We start from the raw sequence: 15,268 nt of genomic DNA on the forward strand, positions 1-15,268 counted from the left end.
CTGGATGGGGGACAAGCCAACAGTTCCATTGCAAATTGTGCAAGCTCTGGCCAGAGGTCAAGCCTGCTCACCTAGTAGTCCAGGGGTTCATCACTCCTCAGAGCATCCACATCGACCGTTAACCCGATGTAGTCGGACACCTGTCGGTCTAGGCTTTCCCTGATGCTGGATCCGGAGTACAGCTGTCGATGGTTCGGCTGAAAGAAGGATCTCATATCTGAAGTGACCAAGACATCTTCAAACCGCCCTCTTCTTGCAGGCGCTGTTGGATTGCTACCCGCAACTGTCTCTCTGTGACTGGTAATTCCTCTGCCAGCGCACGCAAAAGCAGAATGCAGCATTTCTTGCAGCAAGGCCTGGAAGTGCTGCATTCTGACTGCTCTTTGTGATGCTGGTAACTTTCTGCCATTTTTTGTTTGTACCGGGGGTCTAAGTACGTTACCACCCAGTACTGGTCCTTGCCCTTTATGCTTTTTATACGGGGGTCCCCCTTAAAACACTGGAGCATGAAGGCCCCCATTCGTACTAAACTGGAAGCGGTGTAGTGGCCTGGCTCCAGCTCATCATCCAGGATGATGTTGTCCTCGTTCTCCTCCCCCCATCCACGGATAACACCGGGGATCCCAGAAAGGTTTAAGGCATGCTCTTCTTGCTCCTCCTCATCTGCCCCGGCACCATCCTCCTCTGACGCCTCTTCAGACTCCTGTTATTGACTTGTCTCAGATGGAGTACCACCCACTGGGAATTCATCCAACATTGCGACTTCCTCATCTTCCTGCTCCTGCTCCTCGACGGCTTGATCAATGACACGATGCAATGCATGCTCCAGAAAGAAGGCATAAAGTACGATGTCACTGATGGCGCCCTGCCTGTGACTGACCAGTTTGGTGATCTCATCGAATGGCCGCAGAAGTGTGCATGCGTCCTGCATGAGCAGCCACTGGCGAGGTGAAAAAAACCCAAGCTCCCCAGAACCTGTCCTGCCTCAGAGTTCTTACAGGTAGTCGTTAACTGCACGTTTCTGCTGGAGAAGCCTATCAAGCATATGCAACGTTGAGTTCCATCGCGTCGGGCAGTCACAAATAAAACGCCTGACGGGCAGGTTGTGTCGCCGATGAATATCAGCAAGGCGAGCGATGGCTGTGTAAGATCTTCTGAAATGGCCCGAGATTTTCCTGGCCTGCCGCAAGACGTCCTGGACCCCAGGGTATTTGGCAAGGAATCACTGCATGACCAAGTTCAGGATGTGTGCCATGCATAGCACGTGTGTTATTTTGCCCCGTTTCAGCGCGATCAGCAGATTGGCACCATTGTCGCACACCACTTTACCAACTGTAAAATTCAGTGGTGTCAGCCACTGATCTGCCTGTGAACGCAAAGCTGAAAGGAGTGCAGGACCAGTGTGGCTCTTGGCTTCCAGGCACAACAGACGCAGCACAGCATGGCAATGTTTCACCTGGCATGTGAAATAGGTTCTGGGGATCTTGGGGGGTGCAGCGGAAGAGACGGTAGCAGCGGAAAAGGAGGAGTCAGCTGAGGAGGAGAGGGAGGATGGGGGAGGAGGAGAAGAAGAGGCAGGCCTGCATGCAATCTGTGGCGGTACAACCAAATCTACACGGGTGCCACGGGTTACATGCCGTCAGAAGGTTCACCCAGTGGGCAGTAAAAGTGATATACCTTCCCTGAACGTGTTTGCTAGACCATGTGTCTGTGGTCAGATGTATCTTGGCACCAACACTGTGTGCCAGAGATACATTCACTTGCCGCTGAACATGGCCATACAGCTCTGGAATGCCCTTCCAGTTTTCCAAGTTTCCAGTCTGACCCAAGCAGTTCAAAGACTGCAGGATGGCTACTTCCAGCTGGAGGGTCGAGTATTAAATCTTGCAGGCTCACCACCTCCTGCTAACCCCAATCAACCTCCTGCCAGCTCGGTGCCTGTCTCCCCTCCGCAAGGACCAGTTACTCCTACCACACCTGAACCCAGGGTCCCCACTCCTGAACGCTTTCGTGGGGAGCGAAGAAAATTCAGGTCTTTTAAAAACGCCTGTCTTCTGTACTTGGCACTTCAACCTAGAACCTTCTCTTCCGAGACGGTCAAAGTGGGGTTTATAATCTCTCTGCTGGCTGAAGAGCCCCAGACCTGGGCTCATAACCTCCTGGAGCAAAAGAGTCCAGCCCTGAATTCCGTGACCTCTTTCTTTGAGGCCATGGCCCAACTATATGAGGATCCGCAACGTACAGTCACGGCCGAATCCGCTCTGCACGCCCTACAGCAGAATAAACGTCCTGTGGAGGATTACACCGTTGACTTCCGCCGATGGGCCGCAGACACGGACTGGAATGAGGCAGCCCTTAAGTACCAGTACCGACATGGACTGTCTGAAGCCCTTAAGGACGAACTAGCTCGGGTAGAGGCCCCCGCATCTCTGGAAGACCTGATCTCGCTAGCGATTCAGCTGGACAGGCGCTTGCGGGAGAGACGCTCGGAGCGTCTTCAAGGGGCTCGGCCCACCTGGGTAATGCCCAAGGTTCCACTTGCTGCCTCACCGCATCCTGAGCCTTTTGCCACCACGGGACCTGAGGGGGAGCCTATGCAAATAGGGCTGATCCGTTCCTCTTTGACTCCTGAAGAGAGGCAACGTCGACGCCAGGCCAATCTCTGCCTTTACTGTGGGGAATCCGGCCACTTCTTGCGCAGCTGCCCAGTAAGGCCCAGTAAGTGCTACACCCGACCTCTGCTGAATTGTCAAATTGCCAAACCATCCCCTGTTCATCTGGTTCTCCCTGTCTCTTTACAGGTAGCAGAAGAGAAGATTCCGCTCCTGGCAATCATTGACTCTGGGGCAAGCAGCTGCTTCTTGGACCACTCACTAGCCAAGAGATTGGGTGTCCCTCTGCAAGCCAAGAAGCAACAACTCCATATCCTGTTAGCGGATGGCACCCTGCCCAGTTCTGGACCAGTCAGTGAAGAGACACACCCTATCTTCACCACAACGGACTCCCATCACCAAGAGTTCCTTTGCTTTGATGTCCTGTCCTCACCTATGTTTCCTATCATCTTAGGACTTCCTTGGCTTCAGGCCCATAATCCGCAAATTGATTGGGTTAATAAAAAGGTCGCCTTTACCTCTAACTATTGTCTGAATCATTGCCTTCTTTCAGGATCCAATATCCCTGCTGCCTGCCTGGCCGTCGGTCCAGTATCGGATCTTCCCGAAAACGTCCCCACAGTCTATGGGGAATTCACAGACGTTTTCGACAAGAAAAAGGCCGAAGCTCTTCCTCCGCACAGACCCTACGACTGTCCTATCGAGCTTCTTCCAGGTGCAGAGATTCCTTTCGGGAGGATATTCCCTCTGTCAGAAAAAGAATTGGAGACCCTCCGAGTCTATGTTAATGAAAACCTGGAAAAAGGTTTTATTCGCCCCTCTTCTTCACCAGCAGGAGCGGGCATATTCTTTGTGGAAAAGAAGGACGGTACCCTCAGACCCTGTGTGGACTACAGGGAACTTAATAAGATCACTATTAAAAATCGGTACCCTCTACCCCTTATTCCAGAACTGTTCCAACGCTTCCGCTCAGCCCGGGTCTTCACAAAATTGGATCTCCGCGGAGCTTACAACCTGGTCCGCATCCGGAAGGGGGATGAATGGAAAACGGCCTTTAGAACTCGTTTTGGCCATTTCGAGTACTTGGTCATGCCCTTCGGGCTATGTAATGCTCCGGCCACCTTCCAACATCTGGTCAACGATATCTTCCGGGAATTTCTGGATAACTTTCTCATCGTCTACCTGGACGATATACTCATCTTTTCTCCCAACCTCGAGCTCCACCGGGTCCATGTTAAGAGAGTACTGTCTACCCTAAGGGAACATGGTCTTTATGTAAAGGCAGAAAAGTGTGAGTTCGAAAAGAGCTCCATCCAATTCCTGGGGCTTATTATTTCCACCAATGGCATTTCCATGGACCCACAAAAGGTGAAGTCCATCCTGGAATGGCCAGCCCCCACCGATAAGAAGGGGGTCCAACGATTCGTGGGGTTTGCCAACTTCTATAGAAGATTTATAAAAGGATTCTCCACAATTATTTCACCTATTACCCAGCTGACTCGTCAACAGGTGCGTTTCCATTGGTCGCAAGATGCTCAAATGGCTTTCGACAAGTTAAAAACCTTGTTTATCTCGGCACCTATTCTTCAGCATCCTGACCCAACCATGGCCTATGTGCTTGAAGTAGATGCATCAGAAATAGCCACTGGAGCAATTCTGTCTCAACGTCTAGGCCCAAAGGCCCTTCTTCACCCCGTTGCCTTTTTCTCCCGGAAAATGACTCCTCCTGAGAGGAACTATGATGTGGGGGACCGGGAACTTCTGGCCATAAAATGCGCCTTGGAGGAATGGCGATACCTACTGGAAGGGGCTGCTCATCCCATCATGATTTACACAGACCACAAAAACCTGGAGTATCTCAGGACAGCTAAACGCCTGAGACCCCGTCAGGCCCGATGGGCCTTATTCTTTTCTCGATTTAACTTTCACCTAACCTACAGACCAGGATCAAAGAATGGGAAGGCAGACGCCCTTTCCCGGATGTTTCCAGACATTCCAAATACGACTGAGCCTAACACCATTCTTTCGGCTCAGAATTTTTTACTTATCCAGACTGATTTACGGTCAGCAATCCAGCAAGCTTCCGTTCACTGTATAGAGCCGGGTGTCTCTTCCTTGAGACGACAAGAAGGATTCTTATGGTACCGTGAAAAGATCTTTGTCCCAGCACAAGCTAGACTACAGGTCTTGGAAACCTTACACGACCACAAGCTGGCCGGCCATTTCGGGGTCAAGAAGACGTGTGAGCTCATTCAGCGTCTCTTCTGGTGGCCAAATCTGGTCCGGGACTGTACCAACTATGTAAGTTCATGTGTCACGTGCCAGCGGAACAAGGGAGCTAAAACTAAATCCTGGGGTCTACTGAGACCACTGCCAATCCCTGAACAACCATGGAAGGGAATCTCTATGGACTTCATAGTGGAACTGCCACCCTCGGAAGGGTTTACCACCGTTCTGGTGGTTGTAGACCGTCTCTCTAAGATGGCTCACTTTCTGCCCATGATGGGCACACCCTCTGCAGTTGACACAGCCAATGCCTTTATAAAAGAAGTGGTCAGGCTACACGGACTCCCGAACAGTATAGTCTCAGATAGAGGTGTTCAGTTCACTTCCAAGTTCTGGAGAGAACTCTGTAAGTCTCTGTCTATTGAGGTTTGCCTATCGTCTGCCTATCATCCGCAGAGTAATGGGCAAACTGAACGAACCAATCAGACCCTTGAACAGTATCTGCGTTGCTTCTGTACCTGCTCTCAAGATAACTGGGTCCCGCTTCTTCCCTGCGCGGAGTTTGCATATAACAACTCTTTGCACTCTGCAACTAACCAGACTCCGTTTTGGGCAAACTACGGGTTCCATCCATCCTTTTTACCCAACATCTTACCTGAGTCATTAGTTCCTGCAGTACAGGATCGGATAACTACCATTAAAACCAATTATCGACTGCTACAGGATAACATCGCAAAAGCGCAACAGGAGTACAAAAGATTCCACGATCTCGGGAAAAAGGAAAATCCTGCATTTAAGATTGGGGATGAAGTCTGGCTCTCCTCATTCAACCTAAAGATCTCATGTCCTTCTAAGAAATTAGGACCAAGGTTTATCGGACCCTTCAAGATCAGGAGGATCATCAACCCTGTGGCCTTTGAACTGGCCCTACCAGGCTCCTACAAGATTCATCCTGTGTTCCATGCTTCCCTGCTGAAGCCTGCAATGCCTAGTCCCTTCCCAGGGAGGGAAGAGCCGCCTCCACCCCCAATCACGGTGGAGGGGGAATCGGAATTCGAGGTCGAGTCCATCCTGGATTGTCGGAAGAAGGGTAACTCTACGCAATACTTAATCAAATGGAAAGGTTACCCCCCTGAGGACAATTCATGGGAACCTGTAAGTAACATTCACGCCCCTAAACTCATAAAAGAATTCCATGACAAGTTCCCTGAAAAACAAGCCCAGTTGGGCATCCGGAGGCTGCCCTTTGGGGGGGGGCACTGTCAGGGACTCAGACGCCGCTGTGCAGCCTACGATCCATCTAGGCGAGTGCGCATGCGTGTGCGTCATGTCGCACATCGTACCAACCCAGCCTCCTCTTAAGGATCGCTCACCCTCTCATCCAGTGCTGGATTATCGTCAGCTTCCTGTTTCCTGCTTCCTGCTTCCTGTTTCCTGTTGTGACCCCGGCCTGCTCCACGGACTTGTCTCTGCCTGTTTGCTTGTGTACCGACCCCGGCTTTCTCCACGGACTTGTCTCTGCCTGATAACCTGTGTACCGACCCCGGCTTGCTCTACGGATCTGCTTCTGCCTGCTAACTTGTGTACTGACCCCGGCTTGCTGTTACTTGGACTGACCACACGTGTATGACCCCCGGCCTGGCATTTACCACTGCACTGCTTGCTTTCACTGGAGCTTCTCAGAAGGGACCCGGATATCCCTCTCAGCCATCCACCTGCACCACCACAAGCATCCAGTGCTACTTGGGTCGCGTCACTTCCTGTCTCACTTCCAGGGGTGATTCGCACCGAGCTGCAAGGGAAGCCCTCTCAGCACATCGGCCTCCACCCAGTGATCTGACACTACTGCTCCTGCCCTACCCCTACCACCCCTGAGGAAGGGCCTGCCTCTTCCTCTGCCTGTCATTTTTTAAATTACCCTGTGACAAAAGTCTCTAGAGAATCGAAGTATATCTGGAAAAAGGTATATAACACCCGCTTCAATCTGTGGTATTGGGGGGCCACAGGTTTATCACACCAGTTCTACAAATAATTGGCCAGTAACTGTTGTTACTGTGTGTAGCACAGTTAACACAGCAAAAGAGGCCAAATTTTTGCAGGACTAAAATACACTCTTAGAAATGTATACTGTTAAATAACACCCCACTTCAATATGTGGTATTGGGGGGCCACTGGTTTATCACAGCAGTTGTTCAAAAAATTGGCCAGGGAGTTTGGCACTGTGTGTATCAGAGTTAACACAGCAAAAGAGGCAATATTGTTGCAGGACACAAATACACCTATGAAAGTATACTCAGATTAGACCCCACTTCAATATGTGGTATTGGGGGCAACTGATCTATCACACCAGTTGTTAAAAAAATTGGCCAGTGAATTTGGCACTGTGTGTGTCAGAGTTAACACAGCAAAAGAGGCAATATTGTTGCAGGACACAAATACACCTATGAAAGTATACTCAGATTAGACCCCACTTCAATATGTGGTATTGGGGGGCCACTGGTTTATCACACCAGTTGTTCAAAAAATTGGCCAGTGAATTTGGCACTGTGTGTGTCAGAGTTAACACAGCAAAAGAGGCAATATTGTTGCAGGACACAAATACACTTATGAAAGTATACTCAGATGACACCCCACTTCAATATGTGGTATTGGGGGGCCACTTCTTTATCCCACCAGTTGTACAAAAAAATGGCCAGTGAGTTTGGCACTGTGTGTATCAGAGTTAACACAGCAAAAGAGGCAATTTTGTTGCAGGACACAAATACACTTATGAAAGTATACTCAGATGACACCCTACTTCAATATGTGGTATTGGGGGGCAACTGATCTATCACACCAGTTGTACAAAATATTGGCCAGTGAGTTTGGCACTGTGTGTATCAGAGTTAACACAGCAAAAGAGGCAATATTGTTGCAGGACACAAATATACTTATGACAGTATACTCAGATGACACCCCACTTCAATATGTGGTATTGGGGGGCCACTGGTTTATCACACCAGTTGTTCAAAAAATTGGCCAGGGAGTTTGTCACTGTGTGTATCAGAGTTAACACAGCAAAAGAGGCAATATTGTTGCTGGACACAAATACACTTATAAAAGTATACTCAGATAACACTCCACTTCAATATGTGATATTGGGGGGCCACTGATCTATCACACCAGTTGTACAAAAAATTGGCCAGTGAATTTGGCACTGTGTGTGTCAGAGTTAACACAGCAAAAGAGGCAATATTGTTGCAGGACACAAATATACTTATGACAGTATACTCAGATGACACCCCACTTCAATATGTGGTATTGGGGGGCCACTGGTTTATCACACCAGTTGTTCAAAAAATTGGCCAGGGAGTTTGTCACTGTGTTTATCAGAGTTAACACAGCAAAAGAGGCAATATTGTTGCAGGACACAAATACACTTATGAAAGTATACTCAGATGACACCCCACTTCAATATGCGGTATTGGGGGGCCACTGATCTATCACACCAGTTGTACAAAAAATTGGCCAGTGAGTTTGGCACTGTGTGTATCAGAGTTAACACTGCAAAAGAGGCAATATTGTTGCAGGACACAAATACACTTATGACAGTATACTCAGATGACACCCCACTTCAATATGTGGTATTGGGGGGCCACTGATCTATCACACCAGTTGTACAAAAAATTGGCCAGTGAGTTTGGCACTGTGTGTATCAGAGTTAACACAGCAAAAGAGGCAATATTGTTGCAGGACACAAATACACTTATGAAAGTATACTCAGATGACACCCCACTTCAATATGCGGTATTGGGGGGCCACTGATCTATCACACCAGTTGTACAAAAAATTGGCCAGTGAGTTTGGCACTGTGTGTATCAGAGTTAACACAGCAAAAGAGGCAATATTGTTGCAGGACACAAATACACTTATGAAAGTTTACTCAGATGACACCCCACTTCAATATGTGGTATTTGGGGGCCGCTGGTTTATCACACCAGTTGTTCAAAAAATTGGCCAGGGAGTTTGGCACTGTGTGTATCAGAGTTAACACAGCAAAAGAGGCAATATTGTTGCAGGACACAAATAAACTTATGAAAGTATACTCAGATAACAACCCGCTTCAATCTGTGGTATTGGGGGGCCACAGTTTTATCACACCAGTTCTACAAATAATTGGCCAGTAACTGTTGTCACTGTGTGTAGCATGGTTAACGCAGCAAAAGAGGCCACATTTTTGCAGGACTACAATACACTCTTAGAAAAGTATACTGTTAAATAACACCCCACTTAAATATGTGGTATTGGGGGGCCACTGGTCTATCACACCAGCTATAATACATTAAAAGTGCTTTTGTCACTGTTTGTAGTATTGCTGCAGCAATGCTCAACACACCAGTCACAATGCTGCACAGTGCACAATACAAATCCACTATAATATGCTTTCTATATTACAAAGTATTCAAAGATTATTATATTACATTAATTATACATTTTCAAGTGTGGTTATGAGTAATTGTACATTACACAAATGTGGTTATGAGTAGGGTTGAGCGGACACCTAGATGTCCGTGTTCGACGGGTTCGGCCGAACTTTAAAAAAAAGTCCGGGTCCGTGTCCCGGACTTTTACCGAACTTTTCCCGGACACCGAACCCCATTGAAGTCAATGGGGACCCGAACTTTAAGGCACTAAAATGGCTCTAAAACACCAAAGGAAAGGGCTAGAGTGCTGCAAATGGCAGCAAAACGTAATTAAGAGCATGGCAAGTGCTCTGCAAACAAATGTGGATAGGGAAATAACTTAAAACAACAAAAAAAAACAGAAAAATAAAACAATGTTCTTCTTCATCTCTGAAGGACGAGGCCCATATGGAGTAGGAGGGAGGTTGAGGTGGTGGTGGATGTGGCGGTGACATAGGCGTGCGCACAGGGTGTGCTGGGTGTGCCTGGGCACACCCTAATCACCTAGGGCACATAGCATTGCCAGTGAGGAGATGGGAAAGATCTCCCTGGGACCTGCTCTGCTCTATTTCTCCTTGCCTACAGGTACATGGCCCCGATACATTACTCTCCCTGCTGGCAAACACATGCATGTGTATTTCAACTTTGGGGTGCACACCTTAATGCAATAGGCTGCGCACACCTATGGGCGGTGTAGGTGGAAGCGGCGGTGGAGGAGGACCAGGGCCGGATTAACAGCATCATGGGCTTGGTGCTGAGGATTTTGAAGGGCCTTAAGGGCCGTGCCTTGCCATGCACCCAGAGGAGGAAGGGTGCAGCCATGCATGCCTAATTCAACATGGGATGCTGTCTCTGAAGCCCATAAACACATCCATGCATCGCCAACTGTCCCTCCTTGTCCGGCCTTCACGCTGTGTGGGGAGGTTCTGAGGGTGCTGCCTGGGGAAGCGAGCATAGAAGCCAGACTTCTGTGTTTACAAGTGACAGAAGAGCGGTAACAGTGAATATGGCCAACCCGGGGCCTATATAAAAGGTACCTTCAGAAGTATGAGATGAACCCCAACAACTTGGAAAGGTGGATCTCTCTCACACGTACCGACACAGACTATCCCGCAATTCAATTGATCCTCAAAGGTTTTTATTGAATAGCGGAATAGGAAATATGATCAAAAAAAGTGTATGTATCTCGCACGTACACAACCACACTAGGCCCCAATTACTATTGTTTGTACCCCTAAAAGGCTAGATGAGGAGTAGGGGGGGTATGGAACAGGCAGCACCCTCAAACCTTCAGAAGTATGAGATGAACCCCAACAACTTGGAAAGGTGGATCTCTCTCACACGTACCGACACAGACTATCCCGCAATTCAATTGATCCTCAAAGGTTTTTATTCAATAGCGGAATAGGAAATATGATCAAAAAAAGTGTATGTATCTCGCACGTACACAACCACACTAGGCCCCAATTACTATTGTTTGTACCCCTAAAAGGCTAGATGAGGAGTAGGGGGGGTATGGAACAGGCAGCACCCTCAAACCTTCAGAAGTATGAGATGAACCCCAACAACTTGGAAAGGTGGATCTCTCTCACACGTACCGACACAGACTATCCCGCAATTCAATTGATCCTCAAAGGTTTTTATTGAATAGCGGAATAGGAAATATGATCAAAAAAAGTGTATGTATCTCGCACGTACACAACCACACTAGGCCCCAATTACTATTGTTTGTACCCCTAAAAGGCTAGATGAGGAGTAGGGGGGGTATGGAACAGGCAGCACCCTCAAACCTTCAGAAGTATGAGATGAACCCCAACAACTTGGAAAGGTGGATCTCTCTCACACGTACCGACACAGACTATCCCGCAATTCAATTGATCCTCAAAGGTTTTTATTCAATAGCGGAATAGGAAATATGATCAAAAAAAGTGTATGTATCTCGCACGTACACAACCACACTAGGCCCCAATTACTATTGTTTGTACCCCTAAAAGGCTAGATGAGGAGTAGGGGGGGTATGGAACAGGCAGCACCCTCAAACCTTCAGAAGTATGAGATGAACCCCAACAACTTGGAAAGGTGGATCTCTCTCACACGTACCGACACAGACTATCCCGCAATTCAATTGATCCTCAAAGGTTTTTATTGAATAGCGGAATAGGAAATATGATCAAAAAAAGTGTATGTATCTCGCACGTACACAACCACACTAGGCCCCAATTACTATTGTTTGTACCCCTAAAAGGCTAGATGAGGAGTAGGGGGGGTATGGAACAGGCAGCACCCTCAAACCTTCAGAAGTATGAGATGAACCCCAACAACTTGGAAAGGTGGATCTCTCTCACACGTACCAACACAGACTATCCCCCAATTTAACTGATCCCCAAAGGTTTTTGATTAAATAGCGGAATAGAAAATATGATCCCAAAAAAGTGTATGTATATCACACGTACACAACCACACTAGGCCCCAATTACTATTGTTTGTACCCCTAAAAGGCTAGGAGTAGGGGGGAGTATGGAACAGGCAGCACCCTCAAACCTTCAGAAGTATGAGATGAACCCCAACAACTTGGAAAGGTGGATCTCTCTCACACGTACCAACACAGACTATCCCCCAATTTAACTGATCCCCAAAGGTTTTTGATTAAATAGCGGAATAGAAAATATGATCCCAAAAAAGTGTATGTATATCACACGTACACAACCACACTAGGCCCCAATTACTATTGTTTGTACCCCTAAAAGGCTAGGAGTAGGGGGAGTATGGAACAGGCAGCACCCTCAAACCTTCAGAAGTATGAGATGAACCCCAACAACTTGGAAAGGTGGATCTCTCTCACACGTACCAACACAGACTATCCCCCAATTTAACTGATCCCCAAAGGTTTTTGATTAAATAGCGGAATAGAAAATATGATCCCAAAAAAGTGTATGTATATCACACGTACACAACCACACTAGGCCCCAATTACTATTGTTTGTACCCCTAAAAGGCTAGATGAGGAGTAGGGGGAGTATGGAACAGGCAGCACCCTCAAACCTTCAGTATGAGATTGTGTTCACTGTACCCCACAAAGATTGAGTTCACTGCACCCCACAATGATTGTGTTCACTGCACCCCACAAAGATTGTGTTCACTGCACCTCACAAAGATTGTGTTCACTGTACCCCCCAAAGATTGTGTTCACTGCACCCCACAAAGATTCTGTTCACTGTACCCCACAAAGATTGTGTTCACTGCACCCCAAAAAGATTGTGTTCACTGCACCCCAAAAAGGATGTTGTTCACTGCACCCCAAAAAGGATGTTGTTCACTCCACCCCAAAAAGATTGTGTTCACTGCACCCCACAAAGATTGTGTTCACTGCACCCCAAAAAGATTGTGTTCACTGCCCCCTAAAAATGATTTTGTTCACTGCACCCCAAAAAGGATTTTGTTCACTGCACCCCAAAAAGGATGTTGTTCACTCCACCCCAAAAAGATTGTGTTCACTGCACCCCAAAAAGATTGTGTTCACTGCACCCCACAAAGGATTTTGTTCACTGCACCCCAAAAAGATTGTGTTCACTGCACCCCAAAAAGGATGTTGTTCACTGCACCCCAAAAAGGATTTTGTTCACTGCACCCCAAAAAGATTGTGTTCACTGCACCCCACAAAGGATTTTGTTCACTGCACCCCACAAAGATTGTGTTCACTGCACACCAAAAAGGATTGTGTTCACTGCACCCCAAAAAGATTTTGTTCACTGCACCCCAAAAAGATTGTGTTCACTGCAGCCCAAAAAGATTGTGTTCACTGCAGCCCAAAAAGATTGTGTTCACTGCAGCCCAAAAAGATTGTGTTCACTGCAGCTCACACACAGAAAAATGGATGTGGATCACTGACACCTGCCTATCTCCAATCCCACACCACACAGCAATATCGATTGTAGTTTGTAGAACACAGTTTCCCTAAAATTCAGCAGACTCTGTCCCTAACAGGATTGAGAAGAGATCGTAGATCAGGATTGAGTGCAGACCCCACCCCCCACACAGCAATATCGATTGTAGTTTGTAGAAGACACTGACCCTATATAATTCAGCAGACTCTATCCCTAAAATGCCTACAACTCGCCCTGCCTAAACACTCCGACCTGTCCCTCAATTCTATCCGGACACAAATGGTTTTTTCCTGCCTATCTTTCCCTAATCAGCAGCCAGCACGTTGATGTGTGCTCTGTCCCTGAATCTAAGCAGCATAATGACGCCGCTGCGGCTGCCTCGAACTTATAAAGACTTGGTCACATGCTTCAGACGGCCAATCACAGCTACTGAGACATTTGCAGGCATGGCTGGGATGGCTTAAGGCACACCAGTTAAACGATTGTTGATTGGCTGTTGAAAGCCCGCCATGAAAAGAGCGCCAAAGCATGCAAAACCCGGAAATAAAACGACCGAACACGGATTTTTACCCGAACATACAGTAAAGTGTCCGTGTCCGTGTTCGGGTACAAAAAATCCAATTATTCGGTACGAACACGAATAATACAGTCCGTGTTCGCTCAACACTAGTTATGAGTAAGCGATTACAGTGCCTTGCAAAAGTATTCGGACCCCTTGAACTTTGCGACCTTTTGCCACATTTCAGGCTTCAAACATAAAGATATAAAACTGTAATTTTTTGTGAAGAATCAAAAACAAGTGGAACACAATCATGAAGTGGAACAAAATTTATTGGATATTTCAAACTTTTTTAACAAATAAAAAACTGAAAAATTGGGTGTGCAAAATGATTCAGCCCCCTTAAGTTAATACTTTGTAGCTCCACGTTTTGCTGCAATTACAGCTGTAAGTCGCTTGGGGTATGTCTCTATCAGTTTTGCACATCGAGAGACTGAAAGTTTTGCCAATTCCTCCTTGCAAAACAGCTCGAGCTCAGTGAGGTTGGATAGAGAGCGTTTGTGAACAGCAGTTTTCAGTTCTTTCCACAGATTCTCTATTGGATTCAGGTCTGGACTTTGACTTGGCCATTCTAACACCTGGATATGTTTATTTTTGAACCATTACATTGTAGATTTTGCTTTATGTTTTGGAACATTGTCTTGTTGGAAGACAAATCTCCGTCCCAGTCTCAGGTCTTTTGCAAACTCCATCAGGTTTTCTTCCAGAATGGTCCTGTATTTGGCTCCATCCATCTTCCCATCAATTTTAACCATCTTCCCTGTCCCTACTGAAGAAAAGCAGGCCCAAACCATGATGCTGCCACCACCATGTTTGACAGTGGGGATGGTGTGTTCAGGGTGATGAGCTGTGTTGCTTTTACGCCAAACATAATGTTTTCGTCCTTCCATTTCAATATTCTCGCTTGCACAGTGCTCCTTGGGATGTTTAAAGCTTGGGAAATCTGTTTGTATCCAAATCCGGCTTTAAACTTCTCTACAAAAGTTCAATTTTGGTTTCATCTGACCAGAGCACCTTCTTCCACATGTTTGGTGTGTCTCCCAGGTGGCTTGTGGCAAACTTTAAACAACACTTTTTATGGATATCTTTAAGAAATGGCTTTCTTCTTGCCACTCTTCCATAAAGGCCAGATTTGTGCAGTATACAACTGATTGTTGTCCTATGGACAGAGTCTCCCAACTCAGCTTTAGATCTCTGCAGTTCATCCAGAGTGATCATGGGCCTCTTGGCTGCATCTCTGATCAGTCTTCTCCTTGTATGAGCTGAAAGTTTAGAGGGACGGCCAGGTCTTCGTAGATTTGTAGTGGTCTGATAATCCTTCCATTTCAATATTCTCGCTTGCACAGTGCTCCTTGGGATGTTTAAAGCTTGGGAAATCTGTTTGTATCCAAATCCGGCTTTAAACTTCTCTACAACAGTATCTCGGACCTGCCTTGTGTGTTCCTTGTTCTTCATGATGCTCTCTGCGCTTTAAACGGACCTTTGAGACTATCACAGTGCAGGTGCATTTATACGGAGACTTGATTACACACAGGTGGATTCTAT

The sequence above is a fragment of the Pelophylax lessonae genome, assembly GCF_965119305.1.
Source record: "Pelophylax lessonae genome assembly, chromosome: 1".
Lineage (NCBI taxonomy): Eukaryota > Metazoa > Chordata > Amphibia > Anura > Ranidae > Pelophylax > Pelophylax lessonae.